The sequence below is a fragment of the Euprymna scolopes genome, chromosome 32 (genome assembly GCF_053919585.1).
Source record: "Euprymna scolopes isolate OS-2025 chromosome 32, ASM5391958v1, whole genome shotgun sequence".
Lineage (NCBI taxonomy): Eukaryota > Metazoa > Mollusca > Cephalopoda > Sepiida > Sepiolidae > Euprymna > Euprymna scolopes.
In genome coordinates, this window is record NC_136513.1 from 5,136,585 (window position 1) to 5,163,419 (window position 26,835).

Below are 26,835 nucleotides of genomic sequence, written 5' to 3' on the forward strand. Positions count from 1 at the left end.
TCACATAGCCAACTACATAAGTCAGGTCATTAGCTTTCCAACGAGCCTTCATTTGTTAAATTCTGATGAATAGATCCTAAGATTTGGAACTTATAAAATTGCCAAAAAAGGTGGTATATATATATATATTGAAATGCTCATATCTTTGGTTTTATGGGATGAAACTACATAAAAATTTGCAGGCTTTTTGAAGATTATATTACTATTCTATAGTTAAAATTTTATGACAATTGGTAAAAGAAGAACCTACATTTTCAAACCAATAAGATATGCCTAAATTTGCCTACATTTTTATGTATAGCATCGAGGCAAGCTGGCTTCAGTTTTGCTGCTTTGGGATGAATTTTGCTTACGGTTTTTTCTTTGCTTGGTTGTCACCCCTGTGCCCACTAATATATACAGGTACCCTGTTTAGCATGGCTACTACTACTCAAAAACTATTAAGATTACTTACTAATAATAACAATGTCCTCTAAAATCCCGACGCTTCAATGAGAAAGATCTTATCAGTATATATATCACATTTTTACTTAGATGTCAATACAAATTGAAATGTCAAATTATATATTTATTTTGTTTCTCTGGAATTATTTATATTTATTTAATTATTTATTTTATTTTTGAAGTACAAGATGCAACATTGCTAAAGATTGAATGAGACACATGTTTATGGCATTTGCCCTGCCTTACGGTGTTACTTATAATGTTATTTGATTATATACATGTGTATTATATACTGTACTGTATTTTGTTACTAATTTTTAATGTTACTAATTTTTAATATGTACGTTATAAAATTTTGCTTAGGCCCCGCCATACAGCGATTTCACTTTATGATCCCAACCCCAGAATGGATTAATGCCGTATCTTGGGGTGCTACTGTAAAATTTAAAAAAAAACGTTTATTTTCTTTTTATATTAATCGCGAACACAGACTAAAAAATAATGTTTATCTTGATCACTAGCATGACGTCACTTAAACAATAAACAAGCCTTAGTTTTCTATGAAGGTCACGGTTGTACCTCTCCTTTTTATCAGAATGAAATGTACTTATCCACATAACCTAAATGTTGAACATTCAGAATATATTATATGGTTATTGGGTGTATACCTCCAAACTTCCAGACAATCAAGGAGAGTAAAAAGTGAACCTTGGATTTACTTTTGTCAGCTTTGTAACTCTTGCTGTTCTTATTTCGTAATTTAGTTCTCGCATTCCATGACCAATGTTTCTGACAAAATGGAGAAGAATTGCTGTTTTCTGGGTCAGAATCAGTCCGTTTAACACTTACTGTTGGCTAATTTTTTACCTTGAAGTTTTTTATTATAGCACCTTACATCAAGTGGGTTCATGCCTTGTCTGAAACAATTTCCATAAGAAAATCAGAAACACAACTTTATAATATCGTTACAATATGTGTTTTTTTTATTATACAAGTAGTAGGTTGCTTGTACTGAGTAGCCATCTAAGAATTTCAGTACATACAATCATTCTCAGAAGCTCGAAAAACTCATAAAAGCTGTGAAAAAAAAAGCTCAACAAATAAATAAAATAAACATTAGATTGAAGATGGAAATGATTCTATAAAATTACCGATGATACAGCTTCCCAAAATGTGCACACTGAATTTAGAAGAAAAATATCTGAACAGTCCTGTCAGTACTCTCTCACAATTAAGGGCTATGTTATGAAGGATAGCCTCCTGATTTACAAATATTAAAATAATTTACAAAATAGGCACACGACCAATAAAAGTATTGGGAGTCAGAGTCTATGACTCTGCAAAAATGACCATTAACAGATCTATTCAGCATTTCCCAGTGGGGGTTCTTCAGATGATCGGCAATACATTAACTCCTTTTTACAAAGAAAGAAGAGTGCACAAGACTCAGCCTGGTGCCTGTAAGTAAACCTCTGGTCTGTCAATTTGGATGCCAAAATAAACAATGGCAATTATGATGTTCGGCTGTTATCCAAGGTTGCCCTGATGGAGACATATTTCTGGTTTGAAGAATGCTTAGAGAAAAATAATTCAAAATATAATGATTTTATTATTTTTATATGTATAGAGAGGACACTGTCAAAGCTGCTGCCAGGAAGCTAGGCTTCCTCTACCAAGCTAGAAAAGTTCTCACATCTGCCGGTATCGTATATCTTCATCATAATCCCATGCATGGAATATCATTATCACATCTGGACTAGTGCACAAGGCATAAGACTTTATCTTTTAAACAGAAAACATATGTAACAAATCTAACTCTTGGAACAAACATTTAAAAATTCTGTTGACTCATTCCACAAAATCCCAAAACACCATCATGAAAAGGTTCCAAAAAAAATACATGATTAAACCCAGATCTCCAATATCCAACATAGACCCCCACTACTATGTCTACTTCTCCAACATCAGGGGGTCTACGTTCCAACCTTCCAGAGGTTGAAACTCAATTACAGGAGACTAAACCAGACCTATTATTCCTTAGCGAAACTGGCATTGGACCGACTATTTCCCTAGATGAGTTCGTAATTAAAGGATACTCTAACTCAACTTCCAATTCTGACCCCCAAGATCGCCATGGGCATGGAATATGCGCTTACATTAAAGATGGCTTTCCATGTGGTAGGGACATCTCCAGAGAAGATCCTAAATTACCCTATATGTGTTTCTGGGTTGCACTTGCTCACATTACTGTGTTTATATTTGCCCTCTAACCCCCCCCCCCCAACAACAACAACGGAGTTACTATCTTTAAAAGCATATCTGAGAAAATTGACCACATCCTGTCTGCTCATCCTTCGGCTAATATTAAGTCTGTGGAGACTTCAATGTTCACAATCTTCTCAAACAAGACAGATGATGAGAGGAGGTTCTGTCATGATTTCTCCATTGCTTATGACCTCACTCAGATTGTTCATGAACCCACCGTGTGCCTGACATTGCTGGCCAGTATGCAAGTCTACTAGACCTCTTTCTCACAACTTGCCCTGAGCTATGTTCATCTTCCATTCTGTCTCCACTGGGATCTTCCGACCACACTTGTATGAGTTAAGATAAAAATAAAATGTAACAAGTCCTGAGACGTACCTCTCCATTGTATGGTATATTGAACCACTATAACTGACTGAGATAGCTGCCGTACATTTATATCAGATCTACCTCTGCGTTCCATGTTTAAGAAGGACAGCATCAGACCTGACAGAATGGTTAATTATAGGTATAGACCGTTTCATTCCCTTGAAAAACTTCCAGCAAAAACCCAACAGCCAACCGTGGTTTTCTCCAGAATGTACTGCTGCTATTGTGCACAGAAATCACTTTTTCCACTGCTTCCAACGTGATAGATGTACTGAGACTAAAGCCGCTTTCAGGACTGTTAGTAACCACTGTAAAGGGGTAATAAAGAATGCAAGAGAGTTGTATGCTCAGTTCGTCAAGTCCAAAGTCACTGAACAGCAGCTTGCTTCCCATCAATTTTGGCAAATAGCAAACAGGATCCTGAACAGAAGCGTGTGCTCTATCCCAATTATCATCAATGGACCTGAGGTAATCTCGTCAGCATCAGATAAAGCCAAACTCTTTGTCAAGAACTTTGCAGCTAATTCTATACTATGCGACCAAGGCAGCCAACACTCATTATTTTCACCTGTATCAGAAAACACTATGCAACATACAAATATATGTGTGTGATGTTGCCAAGCTAATCAAAAACCTTGATTTCAGTAAAGCAACTGGTCCTGATGGTATTCCTATTATAATGCTAAAAAAGCTTCAACCAGAACTAGCTCTTATACTTACAAAGCTATTTAAACATTGTCTTAAGGAGAATTGCTTCCAAACACACTGGAAAACCTTGTCATTATGCCCAATATTTAAGAATTCCAGTGATCGGTCATCACCCTCTCAGTACAGACCTATAAGTCTCCTGTGCATCATGAGTAAGATGCTGGAATCTGTATTAAATAGAGAAGTAGTCAACCACCTCAGCAAAAGTAAACTTCTTAGTAGCATACAATATGGTTTCCATTCTGCTAGATCTACAGATCATAGGATTAGCGAATCTCTTGACAGATGCTTCCTTTCTAAGGGAGTTGCTTTTGACATATCAAAGGCCTTTGATAGAATATGGCATAAAGGTCTACTGCTCAAGATCTCCAGTTACAGTATAGCTGGAAATGTCTTTTTAATTATTAAATCATTTCTCTCTAATAATAGTAGTGGTTGATGGGCAGAAATCAGAAGCTCATAGTATTAATGCTGGAGTTGCTCAGGGTTCCATCGTGGGCCCAACTCTCTTCCTAATCTACATCAATGATCTTCCAAATCATATCCTTAGATCATTCGTAGATATTTATGCTGATGACATTACCATATATAGCATTACATCAAAGACCGTAAATGACCAAGTTCTCTCTGATTCTCTCTCTTCTGATCTTGAGCATGTGGTACAATGGGGAAAGAGGTGGCTGGTTACTTTTAATGCATCTAAAACCAAGCTTTTGTCTTTACATCATCAATTCTCTGATTCTCATCTGGTATCAACTGAAATGAATGGCTCTTGTCTTGGGGAGGCTCCATGTTTTGACAAGCTCCTGGGCTTGACCATTACTCCTGATATGAAATGGAACACATACATCAAATTTTTTTGCCAAGGTCGCTGGGAAAATGGTGGGATCCTTCTAGCAATCCAGTAGATATCTCACTGCTGATACAATTCTCTACCTATATAAGAGCCAGGTACGTCCAAGGATGGAGTACTGTTGCCACATCTGGGCAGGAGCTGCTAGAAAGGACTTATCCTGCCTTGACAGAGTTCAAAATAAACCATAGCCTCGTAGAGGATGTCCTTTTCTCTTCCCTGCAACCTCTTTCTCACAGGAGAGACGTTAAAAGCCTGTCTCTGCTTTATCATTATTTTCATGGCAAGTGCTCGTCTGAGCTCCAATCCATGGTCCCCCCCCTCATCAAACTTTCACGAGAAACACTCATCTAGCTGAAAACATTATCAATAATTTCCACCACTCTTTATCCGTGCCTAAACCTAAACGTAGATTCCATGAACAAAGCTTTTTTCTTAGAACTGCACACCTTCCATTTGCCTGCTTTCCAGCTGACTATAATATGGTTGTCTTCAAGTCCAACATAAACAAGTTCTTGATGAGACGTTCCCCTTAAGTAATCCAATTTACCAAATTTCCACTACTAACAATTACTATGTCACTGTCCCATTGACCACTGTACACTTATTAACCATCATCCTTGGCTTTTTTTTTTACAAGTATTTTAATGGAATGTACTACACTACATAAATATCCTTGATCAATCCAATAGTCAGCAAGTTACCACTCCTTCACTGTTGAGGTTGCCATATGCTGGAGGACTTTCTACTCGAATACCTTCTATCCTCGAACTGCTAGCTTTTAGAATTCCCTTTCTGCTTCCTGTTTCTCTGACAATACTAACATGCAGTTTCAATGTTATGTGAACAAACATCTCGCTGCTCAACTCTCCACTTAGGATGCCCTTAATTCATTATAGCACTTTGCCTTGTTTGGGGAGAACAAAACTTCGAGAAAAAAAGAGAGAGGGGGGAGACAAGAAAAACACACAGACACATGCGATGTTGTCTGATATTTTTATTCATACATTCTTTAGGATATTGCAGTCAACTGGAGCTACTTTGACAATTGAGGTCGACTATAATAATTGTATGTCAGTTTGTATTTTTCACTTTTTGTTTTTAACTAATAAACATTGATTTATTTGACCCCTAAAACTGGACTGTAACATAAGAAGTGCCTTCAATAAGTTTCCAGACATTTTTGTACAGGTGTTTAAAATTGTTGTAGACTCTTGACAATTCAGTATGTTATTGCTATACATCTTGTGAGATGACCGACCAATTCTTATGGTTTCAGATTCAAATGAACAGCTACAGCGGGAATTGGAATACACCCTACTAAATCCTGATTGTCACAACTGATAAATTTCAAAAATGCAATCTGAACGTGAGGGCATTTTAGAAGAACGATATGCAATAAAATTCTGTTTTAAACTTGGAAAAAATGCCACAGAAATATAGAGAAAGCTCCACACTGCTTTTGGGTCATCTTGCATGAATCGAGCATCAGTTTTTGAATGGCATCAGAGATTCAAGGAAGGCAGGGAGTCTGTGAGGGATGATGAGAGGTGTGGGAGGAGTGAGGAAGTCAAAACACCAGAGTTGATTGACCAAATAAAGAATTTCATGGATAAGGATCATGTATCTATAGAGATAATAACTGCACAGTTTGATGTCAGTGTAGGAACTGTACACACAATTATCCATGAGGAACTGAAGATGTGGAAAATTTGCACAAAATTTGCCCTAGGGTGCTCCATCCTTATCAAGATAGTTCCTCACCCTTCCTATAGTCCCGACCTTGCCCCCTGTGACTTTTAGTTATTCCCTAAGTTCAATGAAAACCTTAGAGGCTGTCATTATGAGAGAAATGAGATGAAAGAGGCCATAGTGAGAGTCATTGACACGGTCACATAAGAGGACTTTCATGGGACCTTCCATTGTTGAAATGGTACAACAAGTGTATTACAACTGTGGGAGATTACTTGACCATAACCAAACTTTTCAAGATCAAATTCAAAGTTATAAGATGTGGGACTTTATTGGCTACAATATAGACTAGGTATCAAGTGTACACAAGGAGTTGTAGTGAAATTTTCAAACATGCGATTTTTCACTTATCTATGAGCGTAATCTTTGATTTCGATGTCACAAAATAAAATTAGATGTCAATTTGATTAAGACAGATACTTTGACACAGTTTAATGACGATTGATCAAGTAATATGAACACTACACTGTCTGCAAACAAGTTGTTATAATCCTGAAATTTTTAAATGAGTTTGTATTATTTGTTCTGATTGGATTATTGTTCTCGTCTTGAGTGTTATTTGTGCAACATTTCGGTCAGTGTAGCCTCCGGCTCTTTTCCAAGATGGGGACCAGCATACCTAACGAAGATTGGAGGTTACACCGACCAAAACATTGCACAAATAACAGTCAAGACGAGAACAGTAGTCCAATCCAAACAAGTAATACAAGTCGTTACAAATCCAATAGAAAACATAACATTCTTGGCAAAAGTAATTACCTTCAACTTATAACTGAGGATACTAAAAGTTGAATAATTAATTTAAATTTAAAATAGAAACAATAATGAACAATGATAGATATATATATATATCAAAGATAAAAATGAGAACAGAACAGGATTCAAACTTGTGCTTCATATAAAAGGGACTGACTGTCATGGATGGCACCTAACTGACTTTACTAACAATTTCAACTAAAAGAGAACAAGCTGAGCATGCGGGAGTCTCTCTTCATGAGTGAAAAATTTACTTTCACCATGACCAATGTTTGGGGGTGTTATTGAGAAAAGTGCAAACAGACAAAAGGACGAATAGAAGTGAATTACTAGGTCTAATCCCTCCTTCGTTGAGTGACCAAAAATGAGACTAGAATTCAGACTTGTGCTTTATATGAAAGGGACTGACTATTATGGGTGTTACCTAAATGACTTTACTAACAATTTCAACTTATGAATGATAGATACATATCAAAAAGAAAAATGAGGCTAGAATGTGATTCAAACTTGTGCCTTATATAAGAGTGACCACCTATAACGTGTGTCCCTGATGTACTTTATTTACAAGTCCAACTGATGGTTGATGAGCCTAGAACAGCATTACAGGATTGGGGCCACTTGTCACGAGTGTCACCTTTATCACTTTACTTACAAATTCAACAGATACATGATCAATATATTTAAGAGAAAAATAAAACTGAAGTAGGATCCAAACCTGCGCTACATATAAGTGGGACCGTCTGTCATGAGTGTCACCTTAACCACTTAACGAACAAGTCCAACGTTCAAAAAGAAACTGACTTTGTACAAATAACCTATTTCTTCCACACCTAACGTAAACGTAAAAATGTATGAAAAGAATGATGAAAAGATTTTTAATTTTTGATAAAGTTAGCACAGAGAGTTTTAAATTATTATCGTGATGAGAAGCATCTCGAATCATTCCTCCCCATGGTAATGGAGATGGTAACATAGTAGTGCCAAAACCATAGCCCATGGCATTTGAAACTCTGGTTCCCTGCAAGGGCACTAATTGCAGATATGTTAGGCACGAATAAGTATTTAGTCGCAACCTGGATACCAGAGCTCAGATGAAAACCCAGATGTTGACAACAGGATCTGTTATCTTCTGGTCATTTTGTTCTATTATTAGTCATTAACAGTCATTAACAGGAACCACAATAACAATCATAAACACAGCAAATGAAATATATACAATCAACATCAATTTAATATGATCAGGTAAGATGCTCTTGGTTTTAAACAGCGAACATTTTAGCCAGCGGATGTTTTAACCGGCTATTACTTCAGGTGTAAAATTTTAGATTTTGCCCCCACCTTGCATTGTCAGCAGAAAAATAAAAATGAGATTCTTATTTTTTGGGGGACAATTTTTCTTTTTTAATCATGTTCACCTCAAAGTATATTGCCACTTGGACATAAGGGGCTACTATTTGAGACCATGTAAGGAGATGAACAAGATGTCAGCTTTCATTACATTTAAACTTCTGTGCCAGTACAGTCAGTGAAGCAGGCAATAGGGGGGGGGGAATCATAAAGTCCAGCAGTCTGAGGGAAGAAGTTATTAGAACAGAAGACTTGAAACTGTACAGAAAATCTGTTTTCTTTTAAATAAGTGAAATATTTCAGATTATAAAATGGAGATGTCTTCTTTACTGTATAGAATGTAAAGAAATCGCCCATTTCCTGATCAAGAGCGTATGACAGTATGAGTAACCATTTTTTTTTTTTTAATATATTTCCAAAGTGGCAACCTAAACAAAAAATATATGCCTTTCATTAACTTCAACACTAACCTTAAATTTGGTGCGACAACATGAAAAAAAAAAACGGTTACTTATTCTGTCTTATGCTATGTGGTCAAGAACTGTGTGATCAATAACACTTTCAAATCAGGGTGTGGGTGATCATTGGACATTATATTTATATAGTAAAAAGAAACCTCACTATAATGTCTAAACTTGTTTCCTCACATTTTTAAGGTGGTGGTGGTAATGGTAGTGATGATGATGATGATGATGATGATGATGATGATGATGATGATGATGAGTAAATTTTACGGTTTTATATTCTTTTACTAATTTTATAAATATTTTTTTTCTTTTGCTATTGGGGTCATCACATCAAGGTCAAAAGTTAATTAAACAAGAAAGATTGCCATTCGAAAAATGGGGAATACTATGGGAGTATTAACATTGATCAATGATATGAACTGTGCTTGATTACTTTTGAGATGGTCCATAAGAATTTGTTTCTATTGGATTTAAAAATAACTGTTGTAATCAGCAGGGAAGCAGTTTGCAATAATGTGTTCCACAGATTGGGAGAATTTGCAAAGAAGCTTTGTCAATGGAAATTCCGTCTGACATTAGGCACATGAGGTAAAGTCTTTAGTTGTGGTAGAAAACGAGTTCTTGCTATGAATGTCTCACAAGGAGAAACCAAAGACTGGAGCTCAGTCGAGCACCTTCCATGAAAATAATAATAGAATAGAGAGAGACTAGCAACATCTTTTTGTGAGAGAAGAGTTGTAAGGAACAGAAGAGATTATGTCCCACTAGATTTCAAATTCGATTTTAAACTCGGCAACAAAGAGTGTACTGGGTGGCACCTTCTTGGATGTGGCAGCAACACTTCATCTTTGGACATATCTGGTTCTTATCAAGGAAGAGGAGTACATGAGGAATCAGATATTTTCTGGAACGGTAAAATGATTCAAACTTTTTTACAACGATCTTAGAAACATGTTGGACGCAATTATTTCATTTTAGATCGGAAGTGAAAGTCAATGTTAAGAGCTTATCCAAAAAAAAAGGGGGGGGGGAGATTTTTCAAAGAAAGGGACATTCATTAGATACGAGCGTTGGGGGTGAAAGGGGAAATATTTGGTTTTGGAGGTGATACTTTTTATTCGATAGCTTAAATGCTCTCAAATTCCTTTTAATTTTCGGAGGGTCGCGAAGTTATTTTCCTTTTCTCTCTCAAAAGATCAATATAGCTTATGTGTTTAGAAAGAAATCGAAATGCATTCTAGGAGATTTAATTTCTTAATTAAATTTATAATAGGAATTTTAAAATTCCGTTTTGCACTTTTTTTATTTCAATAATAAAATAACAATTTAATGTCAAAGTTACACTCTCACAAATAAAACACGCACACATGCACGAAAGTTGTCTTATAATTTTGTGAATTTGGAGAAAATAACGAAATAAATATATTATTGTTGCGGTATTTTATAGAATCACGAACAAAAAATGATTGGAGACGACTAGAAGTGATTCTTGATTCTATGAAAATACCATTGTCGTCGCTAGTACTAGGCTTGAATTGCGGTGCATGAAGATGTCGAAAATATTTGATTTTAAAGTTCGGCTTTGAATGATATTGGCGCAAATTTAGAAAGCATAAACGTATGAAATTAATATGGAAATGTGTGAATTTAATAAAACGTATTAAAATCGTGAATATTTTGGATACTAGAAAGACGTGGGGAATCGTTGAAAAGAAAGTTCCTGGCTGACATTGTAGAAGGAAACGAAAGGTTATTCCTTTTAACAGTGACGACAGTTATTTCACATTATTACACAACAGATTTCTGAAATATATATATATATATATATATATATATATGAAATATATATATATATGAAATATATATATATATATATGAAATATATATATATATATATGAAATATATATATATATATATGAAATATATATATATATATATATGAAATATATATATATATATATATGAAATATATATATATATATATGAAATATATATATATATATATGAAATATATATATATATATATGAAATATATATATATATGAAATATATATATATATGAAATATATATATATATGAAATATATATATATATATATATATATATATATATATATATACACACATACACACACACACACACACACTTTAGATAGAACATTCGGATCCAAAATTTCTGCTTTGATAAAACTACCAGGTTAAATCGTGTATGTGTGAAGAGGGGGATGTAAACACATTGTTATATTATTCCTTACGGTTGTATTGCTGGGGGCGACTGTCATAATATCTATATTAAAAAAAAAACAAAAAAAACTATAAAATAACTGGTAAATCCAACCACCAAAGGAGTTTTATTTTTGCTTTCTCTCTCTCCCTTTTTTTTTTTTTTTTTTTTTTTTTTTTTTGCGAATTCTTTTACTCGGGTGCCGTAAGAACGTTATCTAACACTAGAAAAAACGGAAACACTTTATTTTGTTTTTTTCAATTGTACTATTTTGTTCTAACTAAGGATGGGACATCTTATCAAGTGCTAAGCATTCACCTGATACCTCACACATTCTAACCGTCCCTAACAATTGGAGACGAAAGTGATTCTATAAAATTACCAATAAAATTATTAGACGCGATATCGTGTGTGTGTGTGTGTGTGTGTGTGTGTGTGTGTGTGTAATTGAACACACTTTTTTTCTTTTTTTTTTTTTTTTTTGAGTTATATTCTCCAACACGACTTCCAAGAAACGTTTTTATCAAATCGTAAACTGCTTCAGCCATTTCTGGTTTGTTCTGTTGATCGTAATCGGAATCGTTCGGGTCGAAATTAAGGCTTTCTTATAGAAACACCTTGTTTTTTTTTGGGGGGGGGTAAATGTAAAAATGGTCTTATAATAAAAAGTTGTGCATGGACGATCAAAATGGTTTTACGTTTTGCTATTTAATAAATGAAGAACCATTTTGAGCCAAAATCTATTTAGTATTACGCTTTGAAATGTATATGCTGGAAAAATCGAGATTTTAACAAAATGGCGTCTCGCGGAATCAGAAGTGTTGTATTGAAGCATAGTTGTGTTTGTATCGCTGATGACGAAAAGCTTAAAGTTTCCCCTCTTTTTATTAGGTAACACTAGATTGATTTCTCTCTCTCTCTCTCTCTCTCTCTCTCTCTCTCTCTCTCTCTCTCTCTCGATAGATAGATAGATAGATAGATAGAGAGAGAGAGAGAGAGAGAGAGAGAGAGAGAGAGAGAGAGATTAGTGGCCTGGAAAGGCCACAGGGGATATAAACAAGAAAAATTCATCCCAAAGCAGCAAAACTGAAGCTGGCTTGTCAGGACACTATATATACAAATGTAGGCAAATTTGGACGTATTTTATTGAGTTGAAAATATTGGTTCTTTTTTCACTAATTGTCATAAAATTTTAACGTATAGAATAGTAATAAAATCTTCAAAAAGCTTGGAAATTTTCATGTAGTTTCGCCCCATAGAACAAAAGATATGAGCATTTCAATATTCAATTTGGCTCCCAGTATATATATATATATATATATTAAAGAGAGAGAGAGAGAAAGAGAGAGAGAGATACCACCTTTTTGGGCAATTTTATAAGTTCCAAATCTCAGCGACTATTGATCAGAATTTAACAAATGAAGGTTCGTTGGAAAGCTAATAATCTGTATTATGTAGTGAGGTATGTGACATTTGCCTTTATGGTTGCACATTAAGGGGGCCATCCATCATCTAGAGCCTATTTTTGGCACTTTTTTATAACCATAAAATGTTTCAATCAGTCTTTTGTTTTCCTAGTTTTGCACATAAATTACATAATATTTAATATTTCCCCAAAACCTCTGGCCTTGATATACGGGAGACTAAAACTTACTGCTATGGTTTCAAATTATCTGAAATAACAGCAAGGGGATACTTGATTCCAAATATTTCTCATATGTTATATCTCCCCTCCTTGGTTTTCATACATAAAGTAAATTTCACAGTGTATAAGGATTATTTGATACTGGAGATATTCATAATCGTACTCTATTCCCAAAAGAGGGTGATATAACATATGAGAAATATTTGGAATCAAGTCTCCCCTTGCTGCTATTTCAGATAATTTGAAACCATAGCAGCAAGTTTTAGTCTCCACTCAAATAAGGCCAGAGGTTTTGGAGAAACATATATATAATTGCTCCTCTTTCCTATTTTAATAAGTTTGCTTTGTACCTATTTACAATGCCTCCCCACGGGACAGTTAGACACCAGGGTCGTTTTTTAAGGTGGAGAAAAGGTACACAAATAAAAACTTGTCTCAGTCGTGAAGGACTGCTCCTCCACCGAAAAAGAACAAGAAATGGAAGTGCAGCATCTGAAGAACAGATACTACACTTTGGGATATTAAATCCTTTATTCATGTTAAAAATACATTGAAAATCAACAATGAACAAAAAACTTAGGCACATGGTCAGATAATACACTTTTATCTTGGCCAAAAGGCCAAGTTTGCTTTGTATAAAATATATTTCTTTCATTAGCACTATAATATAGTGCCGCTATATATATATATATATATATATATATATATATATATATATATATATATATATATATATATATATATATATATATATATTATTCCGCATACGCTAATTCTATTCAGATTTTTTAAGAAACTGTTTAAATTGCCGATCTTTGCGCATTTACCAGTTGTTTGGATCACTTGTTTGAGAAGAAACCAAGATGCATTATGGTGATTTTCATTTAATAATAGTTTAGTTCATTACGATTTTTACAATTTACTTCATTGAAGGTGGATGCAGTTTTTAATAAAATAAATAATTGCTTTAAAAAGGCAGTAATGCCTAAGTCATGTCATAGCAAGGCACACGCGAACAGTGGTCACAATTATGAAGATTAACCCTGCAAATAAGGAACGAGGAAGTCATGTCTTATCTGTATCTACTTAGTCCAGATAAAAAAAAGATCGTTTTGAATATATATAAAATCGTCGGACTAAAAATGGAGAAAAGTTAGAGTTACATTACACCATAATGTACTTTTAATTCGAAGTCACCTGACAATGTTTTTGTTTGAAACCTTTAAAAAAAATTTTTTTAAATCAGTGCTTATTTTTAATTATACTTATTTTTACAAATTTTCTTTTTTTAAATACAGAAAAATCTTTCTGTTGTTACGAACTCGTTACGGAACGAAGATGTCATGTTCCAAAAATCACGTAAATTGATCAAGTATATATATTTTTATTAATTACGAAAATCAAGTTTTATGACGAAACGAGGAGGAGGCCGGGAGCGGCCATGTTGATTTAAATTTTGTCAAAATTCAAGGGCGACAATTCAATTCGACTACAGAGATTTTGTCTATTTAAAATAATTAAAACTTTTTAGACATCGTAAAATTTGATTTTCGTAATTAAAAAGAAAAACTACTTGATCAATTTACGTGATTTTTTGAATATATCTCCGTTTCGTAAGGAGTACGTACACCACAAAGATTTTTCTGTATTTTTTTTTATAACCAAAATTTCAATAGACTACAAAAATATTCTTTAATGTTTTCACTGGACCAACATTTCACACCAATAATATATTTAAGTGTATAACTTAAGAGGCTAGCTAATGAATAAAATAAACTCAGTAAATAAATCCTGTTCTTTAACTAGAAAAGGCTATTTTGACTAATAGCGTGCGAGACAAAAACAATGGCCGAAATCATTTGGTAAATCAAAATTGCGAAATATGAAACGTCGGGCATATGAAACGAAACGTGCTGATCATTGAAAGAGAATCGTTCATTTAACTAGAATTTGAATAAAAATAAAATAAATAAAATCGACTGTTACTTGGGGGGGGGGATTTATTGCGTAAACCTTTTTTTTTTTTTTTGTATATTTTTATGACCTGGCCAGTAGGGGTGTCAGAAATTTCGTGAAAATAGTGAATAATTCCACCCCATCTTTCCAAGCTTATAACTCCTCGAAAAATGTAATTCAAGCCCTATTTTTTTTTTCAATTAAAGGAACAAGGACCAAGGTTTCATTAAAAAAAAAAAACACACAACGGACTTTACAGGTAAATTTCTAAAAAAACAGTTCTTTTTTTTGTTGTTTTAAATTTGAATATATTATTTATTAACCTTTTCTCTTCAATTTTTGATATATAAGACTTTGGTACATAAATTAATTATTTACTTTTTAATAGACATTTCAAAATGGGAGGCGTGAATTATTCGACCTCCTGTCTTTCCAAGCTTATAACTCCTCGAAAAATGTAATTCAAGCCCTAATTTTTTTTTTCAATTAAAGGAACAAGGACCAAGGTTCCATTAAAAAAAGGAAAAAAACAACGTGGTTTAAAAAAAAGGTTTTAAACTTCAAACTTTACAGGTAAAATTCTAAAAAACACTACTTGTTTCTTGTTTTAAATTTGAATATATTATTTATTGACCTTTTCTCTTCAATTTGTGAGTAAATTAATTATTTACTTTTCGGTGAGTAAATTAATTGTTTACTTTTTAATAGAAACTTGAAAATTGGGGGGGGGGGGCGTGAATTAAAAAAAAAAAAACGTTTGTCTAAAATATTATATTCGGTTTATTGGAAAGAACATAAAATTTCACATTGACCCTGAACATATCGTAAAAATAGAATCAATAGAAAAATTTTTATTTTTAAAGTTTAAAAATTGAAAAATATTGAGTTCGGAAAATTCATTACTGTTTAAAAATAAAAAAAAAATTAAAAAAAATTTCTATTACTTTTAAAACAACTTTAATAGTTTATTTTGGAAGTATAATCCATAAAGAAAATAAACAATCCACTTTTAACAGAGAAATTACGAGATTTTTATATTTTATTCGCAGTTTCGTGTTAGGGGATTCAAAAATTCCTACAAAAATTCTGATACACCTACCTGGCCAGCGTAGTATAATAACCCCCAAACCTCTCTCCGGAATAAACAGCCCCAACCTCGGGTAAATTTTCAGATTAGGTCCACCTTAGGGCCATCTTTTTTACGTGCGTGCGCGCTCCATAAACAAATCTATTAATCTATAACTGACACTGCATGCGCGTAAAAAAGATGGCCGCCAAAGAATACAATGCATAATACAACTTTTTATATCTCGATAACTACTTATTTCTGCAAAATTTCAATGCGATTTTCGTATTCAGCATAATCGAAACGGTGTCATTTAAAAGAAAATTGTGGAGGTGGACCAGTGGACCACTGGAGTCACTGGACCTAATCTAAAAAAATACCAGTTGAATAAAACAAAACATTGTGACTAGGTAAAAAAAATAAATAAAAAATAAAAAAGATAAATAAATAATAATAATAATTATTATTATTATTATTATTATTATTATTATTATTATCATTATTATTAACAACAGCAACGTTAAATGCTTCAATGCTATGCTTAACTTTGGTAAATTGACGTGTTCCGTTTCATATTTCGCAATTTTGATTTACTAGGTAATTTCGACCATTATTTTCTTCGCACGCTATTAGTCAAAATAGTCCTAAAAACATTATGAACTTGAACTATCGTTGTTCTTAAATAGCCACCTGTTCGACTGTTTTTGGGGGTTTTTTTGTTTTTTTTTTTTTTTGGCGTTTCCTGTTTCACATTCACAATGAAACTTGCTACATTACTTACTGTTTTAATGTTTAGTTTAGTTTACTAAAACTTGGTTTAAGTAAAATTAATTATTTGGGGAGTAATAATTTAGTTATAATAATTAGGGAGGGGAGTTGCAGTGTTTATGCAATATTTCCGTACTTATTTCCCGGATTTTTATTCTGGACCCCCAAAATCAACAGAGATTAGACCATTTCTAATGCAGTTCTAGGAGGTCCACCCTCCCGGGTTTTGCCTTCTCTCTTTGAGAATGGGTTAGTTTATTTCTAATCGCCTAAGGCATAATCACCGGAGAATGGTGACGGGGCTGCCCAGGCACTTTTTACGGATCAGAGTGCCCCTCCTCGCACATTTTTGCCGCGCGTACGGCAAAAATGTGCGCACTTGTGTGTACAACAATGGCCACCACATAAAGAATTACATTGCTTAATACCCGGAAAACTATTTATTTGTGGAACATTTAAATGCGATATTCATTTTCAGCATACCCGAAAACCTAAGGAAAACAAGATTTTTTAAGGTAGGTTTTGTGTTGGTCTAACAGGCCACAATTACCAAATAAATACCACCCATAAAAAAAAAAATAGCAGACCTCTCCACCCCCCCCAAAAAAGGTGGCTATAAAGTGGACATGTATATTCCATGTTAAATTAACATAGAAAAGTGTTCCTCCTTTTTGAAACTATAATTTCTTCATATCTTGGAAACTACTCGTTTCTTGGAACTTTAAACGTTATTTTTGTCATCAGTACCCTCGAAAATCTCTACTAGTGCTAATTTTTAATGATTTTTAGAGGGTGGAAAATCCTTTACCACCTACCCTTTTTATTTTTGCAGGTGGATTTCAAAACGAAATTTCTCCCAAAATTAAAACAAATATAATCACACGCAATTAAAAAAAATGCATAACAAAAATTCGATTATCGATTCTTTAAATTTAGTATTAAAAATAATCACAGAATTTTGATATAATTTTAATGTGTTATTCATAAAAAGCTATTAATAAGCCTCAGCAGATATCAAGAAAGGAAACGACACACAGACAGACGAAAATATCAATGAGGAACGAATAAAAAATATATGCCGAGTTTTCCTGCACTCTCTCTCTCTCTCTCTCTCTCTCTCTCTCTCTCTCTCTCTCACACACACACACATATAACTCAGACTAATATTTAAGTTACTTGCATAACGGTAAAAAGTATTATTTTTAGAGTGGGGTTGGGGTTCATAATTGCAATGTAAACTTATCACCTACTTCCTGACCAATAAGACAGAACGAGTTTTCTTTATTTTTAAATTATACACCGTATAAAAGTCGTTCTTTCATCCGCTGTGTACTTAGGAAATGGGTGATCATTTTAAGTTTCAAGATAATAATCACACGAAAAACAAAAAATAGAATCTAACTTCTGTTTACGGCGTATGTGTGGATCATCCGCTGTGTACTTAGGCACGAACTGGGTAAATTGTATTTTCTATTAGAAACAATTCTTCAAAATTAAATAGCATTAGCACTGGCAGAAATAGGAAGTTAAAAAAAAAACGGACAGGACGACGGTGACGAGCTCCCTTCTGATTAATGATTATTTTCCTCGCAGATAACGTGAAAGTCCCTCGCCCTTTCCCTATGTTAAGAATGTCCTTTTTGTCAGTTTGACCAAATCTAATTATCCAGCCAAATAGACAGTAGAAACCGGAAGTCAAAAGAAGCAGATAATATTGACTAACCAAACCTTGAGTGGAAGTTTCATAACATGTTCGTTATGTTAAATATTGATTATAAAAGCGGAAGGCGCTTTTTTTTTTTTTTTTTTTTTTTTTAATAAGAACGAAAATCGACAGCCGCAAAAATAAATTTGCATTAAAAAGCAAATGTTATCTATTTAATTGACATGTTGCAATTACTGCATTTGATTTCACGATTCATTCATCCGCCATTATTTTGAGGAGGGATGTAATAAGACCGGCAACAGTTACCTGCCCTGTTTATTGTTTATCATTTAAGTATAACTTGCAATTATTTCTTCGAAAAATATTTTAAATAATAATTCATTTTCTATGTTATCAATTTTCGTAATTATTTAATATATTACGAAATTTTGACATGGCCGCCGCAATTGGTAGCATTGGTTTTAATTTAAATTCAATATTTCGATTTCCGTTCTGGTTCCGAAAACTCAACAGTTGTAAGAATGCTGAAATAATTAAAGTTCAACAAGATGTCCTGCAATGTGCATCATGTGATCAATTCATCGTAATAGCAGGAAAGATAGACAAGAATTCTTTTCATAGACGATTATTTTGGTCCTATAAGTTTACACATTTATTTGTTTTGGGGGTTAAAATGAATATTTAAGGATTTTGTTTTGAAGATTTAGATTTATTTGGATGAGGTGGCTATCGGTTTGGTAAACTACGGGAACTGAAAGGCAACCACACAAAATTAAAGCTGAGTTTCTGAAAGAGAAAACGAAAAGAACTACTGATTTATAACTACTGATTTATTTATTGTGTTGCAACTGCATAGTGTCTTCCTTGTAAATTCTTTTTGTTGTAATTGTTTCTTGTTCTTTTTTTTCAGTCACAATTTGTTCGGTGATATTGAATTTTCTTGCTCACACGCCGCTATTCCGAATTTACACAGCAAGCCGTCATCAAACGCAACGGTCATGATTTTCCTCGTGAAGATCACAGTGTAGTATCTGTTCTTATGCTGCACTTCATCTTTTCTTCCTCGGTCAGTGAAGGAGAAATTATTTTTGGGTTTGTATTACTGTACATATAGATTCGAAAAAGTTGTCAATATATATATATATATATATATATATATAACAAATAAATGTTATCAAAGGCAAGACCTAACTGGATATATTTTTTTGTTTTTATTCAGTGTAACATGTTTATTCAGCTCGAAAAACATGCAGTGTTTACCGATGGCATTGGAAAATTCAAAATGGCGCCCGCGCCCGACTCTCTCTCGGAGAGGGTAAGCTTGGGAAAAGGTATTATAAATAATAAACTAGACAAAATACTGTTAGAAATTCGCTCAATATATGTTACCGTGACATAAGTTGACATATATTCGGTTGTTTTTTAATAGTATTTTGTCTAGTTTATTATTTATAACATCTTTTCCCACACTTACCGTGTTAAAGAGACAGTCGGGCGCCATTTTGAATTTTCCAATACATCGGTAAACACTGCATGTTTTTCGAGCTGAATAAACATGTTACATTGAATAAAAACACAAAAAAATATATCCAGTTAGGTAGAAAAGTAACTTATCTTGCCTTTGATAACATTTATTTGTTATATATTTGTTTTTTGACAACTTTTTCGAATCTATGTGTACAGTAATACAAACCCCAATTTTTTTTTATTTTTGTTCCTATCCAGAGTACCCTTTTTTTTTAGAGTTGGTTTTTCCCCACAGTAAAAACCGACCTTGTGTTTAACTCTGCCCTCGTGGGGAGGCAAGTAAATAGGAACATAAAATGGGGGCGTAAAGTACTTGTGTTTACGAACTGTACTATTTTTAGATAGGATTTTCAAGTTAAATTTTATTTTTACAGTATCTTTTTATTGCTAAAATAAAAGAATGGTTTTACAAACAATAACGTTATTTAAGCACTATCCGTATTCTGCACAAGTACCGGATTTTGGGATTACTGAAAACCTTCAGATAATTCAATTTAATTATTCTTAGTGTGCGATCATTTATATCGGTTTGTATACGTCTAAATTATATTTAAATATTGATAACGATCACGAGAGAAGGGTTCGGTTCACTGATGGCGGCCTACGGTCACGAATTCAAAATAGTGGTGTGTGTGAGCAAGAAAATTCAATATTGTGATTTGTTCAGAGACTACACTGGATCTGTTCTCTCCTCAGCTAGTGAAAGAGATCCTCCTAGACTGGGACAATTTCTATTTTTGTCTCAATCTAGACTGCTCCCTTTTCAGGGTTGGTTGAATCGTGACCTTCGTAATATTTACGTCGGTCTCGGCTCGGATTGCCCCACATTAAAAACCGAGATAAGCTTTACATACAACACAAATTATTTTTACGGAAATACAATCGGAAAATTAATTCCAAATATATTTTGGTTTTACCCACTCATTTGTGAAAAAATATTTAATATAAATTATATAAGTCCATAATTATTGGTCGTGAATAAAGTAATAAGGTGCCCAACAAGATATCTGACCCTTTCTTACTTTAACTTAACCAATTAAAATGCTTATTACTTAAACTTTATTACCAGCATTAATTACTTTTAAGGAAATGCCATTGCAATAAAACTATTTTACTTTGGAGTTATCATTTATCAAGGCCCGGGGAGCAAGGATTAATGAGTGAACGGCGAGACAGACACCACCGTGATTAATAGTGGAATTTGGACAGGGTTTTAATTATTTAAGAGAACATCTCAACAAGAACTTACAGTAGATTTGAAAACGGCTATATGTTATAGTCAGCTAGGAAGCAGCTCGACGGTATTGTTCCACAGACGGACACTTCTAGGAAACAAATTTTGCTCATCGAATGTTTGTTTCGTTTTAGGCATAGGGAGAGCGGGGGAGGAATTGTTGACGGTTACGAATACATTTGTGAGCTATTTGCGTTAAAAATACTATTTAATAATAGAAGTCATAAAGAATTTGTCGTAAATGGAGACTGCAAAAAAAAAAATAAATAAATAAAAATAATAATCCGTTATGGGCTTTATTTCCTGCAATTATAGTGAACATTTATTTATTCCATCACTATTTACGACAAATTGAATTAATGCAAATAAATGTAAAGGTAAACCTGAAACCAAAAAACTTAATTTCCCAATTGTATTTTCTTAAAGAATAAATTATATTGCCAATAGTAATGTTTACCAAAATCGGTGCTTGTACACTTTATTGCCGAAATTGGAGACGCCATTTTATTTCACGCACCTGCTGTCCAAATGTAAGGGAGACACCATTATTTTAAACTATGGCCAAAGCATGAAATAGATTTTTAAAAAAATTAAAGCTCCGGAAAGAACTATGGGAAAAAAGTAAATAAATTACTGAAAACGGGAAATGAAAACAAAAACATTTACTGTACAAAAATTTATCAAAATATAATTGTAAAAAAATTTATTGAAGTTTCCGTAAGAAAATATACTTTTAATATAATATTGTACCTATTTACAATGCCTCCCCACGGGACAGAGTTAGACACCAGGGTCGTTTTTTAACGTGGAGAAAAGGTACAAAAATAAAAATTGTCTCAGTTGTGAAGGATTTCTCCTCCACTGAAAGAGAACGAGAAATGGAAGTGCCGCATCTGAAGAACAGATGGTATTTATGGTATTTATTTGCTCCCCCACTGAGCAAATTAGGCACAAGGCCGTTTTTAATGTGAGGTAAAAACCAGCTCCCCTAAAAGGGGTCACTCTGGTTACCAAAAATAATAATTGTCCAAGTATAGAGGGTTTCTCCTCCATTGACTGGTACAAATTATCTTAAGTGCAGCATCTGCCGGAACAGATACTACACTTTGATCTTGGCCAAAGCAACATTGGATTTTTATAAAATAGGGTTTTTTTTGTTTGTTTTCGAACAAATAATTTTAAACATGTTATTGAATTAAAGCAAGTTTGAAGGGTCAACAACAAATTAATTTAAATGATTGTTTTTTTTAACGGAGAAGTGGATTGTTGTTTTTGTTTTTTGTTAACTGGGAATCGAAATATAATTGTGAAAACATTTATTGAAAAGTTTGCGTAAGAAAATATGCTAACCATAATTTTAATAAAACAATTTTGTAAGGAAAGCAACATTGGATTTTTATAATAGTTTTCTTTTTTTTTTTTTTCTTTGAACAAATAAATAATTGTAAACATGCAGAAAGTCTATCATCCTGATGTTATTATTTGCAAAAAAAAAAAAAAAAAAAAAATCGACGTCTTCTTGAGTAATATTGTCAAGGTTTATTTTCTCCAGTAATGTCGGTGTCTGGAAGTAATAAATGCTAATTTTAGGTTAATTTATTCTTTCCCTTTCGTTCTCCACTTCAATTTTTTTTGGTACTAAGAGTGATCCGGACGTAAATAATAACGTTATTATTTAAAAGCCATTCTTAACATGAGGAGAGGGGGGGTGTTTTGTACCTATTCTATACTTCAACATTACAATTGAATAAAAAAACAAAACTTTAAACTTGGAAATACGATTTAAAAAAATAGCGCGGATCAGTAAGTGCACTAGCACCATATTTTTTTTTTTTATTCTTCGGCCATAGTTTAAAATAATGGTGTCTCCCTTACATTTGGACAGCAGGTGCGTGAAATAAAATGGCGTCTCCAAGTTCGGCAATAAAGTGTAGAAGCCCAGCAAAAGCAACTGTGTGCCTAACTCTGCCCTCGTGGGGAAACAAATGAGGAGTTTGTTTGTTTGTGTTTAAGTTGATGCATTTCATGCGTCGTCGTAACTCGTTACCGGATTTCACCGAGCAGTTGATCTAAATAAGCACCATAAAACATTTAAAAAAAAAATCAATATTAAATTAAATTTTTATGACTATCTTAACTGTGTTACAACATCTTAAATTGCAATGTAATTTAAAACCCTATTAGAATGACGGTCTGTCGAAAACAGGATTTGGAACGCTGAAAACGTACATAACCTTTATAACTACAAAATCGAATCGTACATAAAATGTCTTTTTGAAAATAGGATTTAGGACGCTAAAAACGTACATAACCGGTTTTTACTTTATTTTCTGTCAGATAAATCAAGATTTCCTGTATTTACTTAAGGTTTAATCTTTAATCTTAACTCGTCTTTAAATTATTAAGTTTTCATTTCAATTAGTTATTAATTTTAAAAGTTTAAGTTCGTTGGAACAACCTGCTTTTTATCATCGTTCCAAATAAAAAATCCATTTCATTTCGATTTATTTATTTATTTATTTATTTTTTTTTTTTAACTTTTTGCTTGTTGACATTTAAACGAGCTTTTAGTTCTTTGCTAGAATGGAAGCGCCTTTACGATGAGAGGAACACACGACTGGGCCGTAATATTTGACTTTCCCATAATAAATTTAATAATTGTCGACAGATTTCGAAATGACATTTGCTTTTTTATTCTCTGTAAAATAAATAGAAATAATAAAAATAGTCGTAAACTGTGTTTTACGTTGCCGTCTTCGACACGAAAGTCTGTTCTGATATTACGCTTTCATCTTCTTCGGTCGTTTTCAGTCAGTGAACAATATATCCTTCTTGACTGGGGCAACTTTTATTTTTGTTTCAATCCAAAGTGGCCATTTTAGAGAAGACCTGGGTTTTGTGTTACCTGCATTAAAAATCTGGCCTCGTGGGGAGGCAAACGAAAGTGTTTTGAAGCCTTTAGCAAATATAGATAATTTTTGGTTAGAATTAAAGTTTATAGGCAAAACCATGCTCTTATTATGGTTCGTTAAATAAATAAAACTACTATTTTAGTCGTAGAAGCCACTATTTTGAAAAGTGGAACAGATTTTGGTAAATTTCTGAAACGGCGGTTCCATTTATTTTTTTAAGAACACAAATCAATCATAATACTAGATTTTCGAATATATGTATACTTTCTAAATTCTTCACATATTTAAAAATTGCCGATTATTTTATACGAAACAATTATAATGAAACAAAAATACCCGTAGGCGGTGTTTACGTTGTCGTTTTCGACCTACGAATGTGATTTTGAAGCCTTTAAACTGCTAAATAGAACATTATTTCAGGATAGAATTACGTCAGGTATTTATTATTAGTCTTTTATACTCAAGAGAAACCATTTTTCTACGTAAAAATGTACTTCTGCATTTTTGCCATCGCGTTGAAATAATAACGTTATTATTTTGAAAGCCATTCTTAATATGGTGAGGGGAGGGTGTTTTGTAACTATTATTTGCTTTCACCTAACAATATATTAAAATTAAAAAAAATATCGTACAGCTTGAATAAATTGAAAAAACTATTTAAAAATAGCGCGGTGGCAAAAGTGCATAAGTACCAAACACACACACACACACACACATATATATATAAGAACTTAGTTTTCTCTTATTTCGACTATGACTGGTTGTTATGACAAAAAAGTTTTGGACGATGTAACCCCCCGGCTTTCTTTAGCTGCATCTTTTCGAATTTGGGAGTTGTCTTATATAAGATTAATACCTTTTTGCGGGGGTGATTACGTGTGAACAATCTGTAAAAGTTGACAGTAAGATAAAAAAAAAAATAATAATTTAAAAAATATATATTAAGTTAGAATTTAGAGTAGAGATCAGTTTCGCATATAAACTTGACGTAAATTAATCTCCCATCTTTGAGCAATCGTGTAGCGTTAAATCAGTTAATCAGTTTTGTTGTTGTTGTTTTATGGGAGGTAGGTCTCCTTTTTTTTTTCTTTTCTTTTAAAAGTAATTATGTGTGGTTTTACGGATTTGCCAATCAGACTTAGGGTTAGTGATAAAAATGTAGTCAACAATTTTGCTTTAAAAGGTAGAATGGTCCGGGAAATGGCCTTCATTTTACGTTAAATTTAAATAGGAAACTGATCTCCCACTGTAAATTCTAAAATTTTATTTTCCGATTTTCTGATATCCCACTGTAAATTCTAATAGTTTCTTTTACATTTTTTCAAGGTGTTCATATGTAATCTCCTAAAAAGCAGAATCTCATGGCGGCAGCTAAGGGTGTTAATCTACAAAATAAACATCTTTTATTCATTAAAATATTAAAAATTAATTACTTTTTTTTTGTTATATATTACATACCTTTTTCTTTCTCCTTTCAAGAAAAGTCCATGAAGTTCCTGGTAGTGAAAAAAGTTGTCTTTTTAAGAAATTAATAATTATTTATTTTGTCGTTCTTGATAAATATCGTTTTGTTTTTTTTTTGTTTTTTTTAATATATATATATATATTATTATGTTAAAAAAAACTTCGTCTGAGGCAAAATATATACATAAAACTTAAAATAGTAAATATATATATTTACACAGATGATTACTGAAAAACATTTGACAATTAACAGAGGGAATTAATCAATTATTTATACCGTATTTTTTTAGCCTTTATATTGCAGCTTTTTTTTTACTGCAATACGATTCATGATAAAACAAGTACTACTACAAATTCTAAGGTTTTCAGTCTTTTAATGCCAAAATGGTGAAATGAAATGAGTAATAATAAAAACTAAATCGTTATAGTTCCATCGTAATGAAGGAATTTATAGATAACTTATTGATCTTCAGAAATCAGTACTGAACGTTATTTATTTTTTTTCTGATTTAAGAAGAAAAAAAAAACTTAAGTATTGTATGTGTGCGCGCGGTGCTATATAGGTCCGTGTGCGTAGCCATTGCCATTCTGGCCCAGACTGGCGTAGTTGGGCCCGTGTTGACATGGCCAGCCAATCAGAAGCCAACCCGCATACCACGTGATCGACGACGTCACTTTTATTACTACACCTGCTACTCGCACTTGTTAGTATAATAATAATACTAGTGCATTTCTCGCCACTTCCGTAGTGCATGCACTTTCTGTTGTCAAACCTGCATTCTGCACGCTATGCGTATGAATAAATGCATGTGTCATAGACCGAGAAAGCAAGAAGCATAAATCAAATAACATAAAAACATAGCTTTCGTGCTGAGCAAGATGACGTACGCTTAAGATTGTTGACGAAGTGTACAATTAATTAGGTTTTATGCTTAATCACACTAAGGAGCCGTAATACAACGGAAAGGCTGTCGGTGTATATGTGTGTACAGATATTCTGTATATATCACTAAAACCTGTATATATCAGTTGCAAATAAGTGTCATCAATTAATACCTGTACACGTGTGTGTGCGTGCGCACGTACTTGTATGAATACATTCTTAACACTGTACATAGATGTATGCACGCAGATACACAAGCTTCCCGAATATTAGTAGCATCAAAATTTTTGTAGGTATTTTTGACACCCTTAACACGAAACTGCGAAAGAAATATTTTTAAAAAAAAAAAACTCGTAATTTCTCTTTTAAAAGTGGGTTGTTTATTTTCTTTATGGATTATACTTCCAAAATAAACTATAAACTATATTACTTTTTATACGACTTAGTATAAAAAGTAATAGAAATATTTTTTTTTTTATTTAAAAAAAAAAAACTAATGAAATTAATTGAATTTTACGAGTTCAGTATT

The 26,835-nt window shown here is 33.0% G+C and overlaps 1 protein-coding gene across 4 annotated transcripts in view; it reads right to left on the reverse strand.

Moving 5' to 3' along the window:
• LOC145256191 (1-phosphatidylinositol 4,5-bisphosphate phosphodiesterase beta-4-like) overlaps positions 1 to 25,557 on the reverse strand; it is a 521,907-nt gene extending 496,350 nt beyond the window's left edge. For all 4 annotated transcript variants that reach the window (XM_080114792.1, XM_080114794.1, XM_080114783.1 and 1 more), the window contains exon 1: positions 25,418 to 25,557. The gene's annotated coding sequence lies outside the window, so the exon portion shown is untranslated. The remainder of the gene's footprint in view (positions 1 to 25,417) is intronic.
• Between the last annotated feature and the right edge of the window lie 1,278 nt (positions 25,558 to 26,835).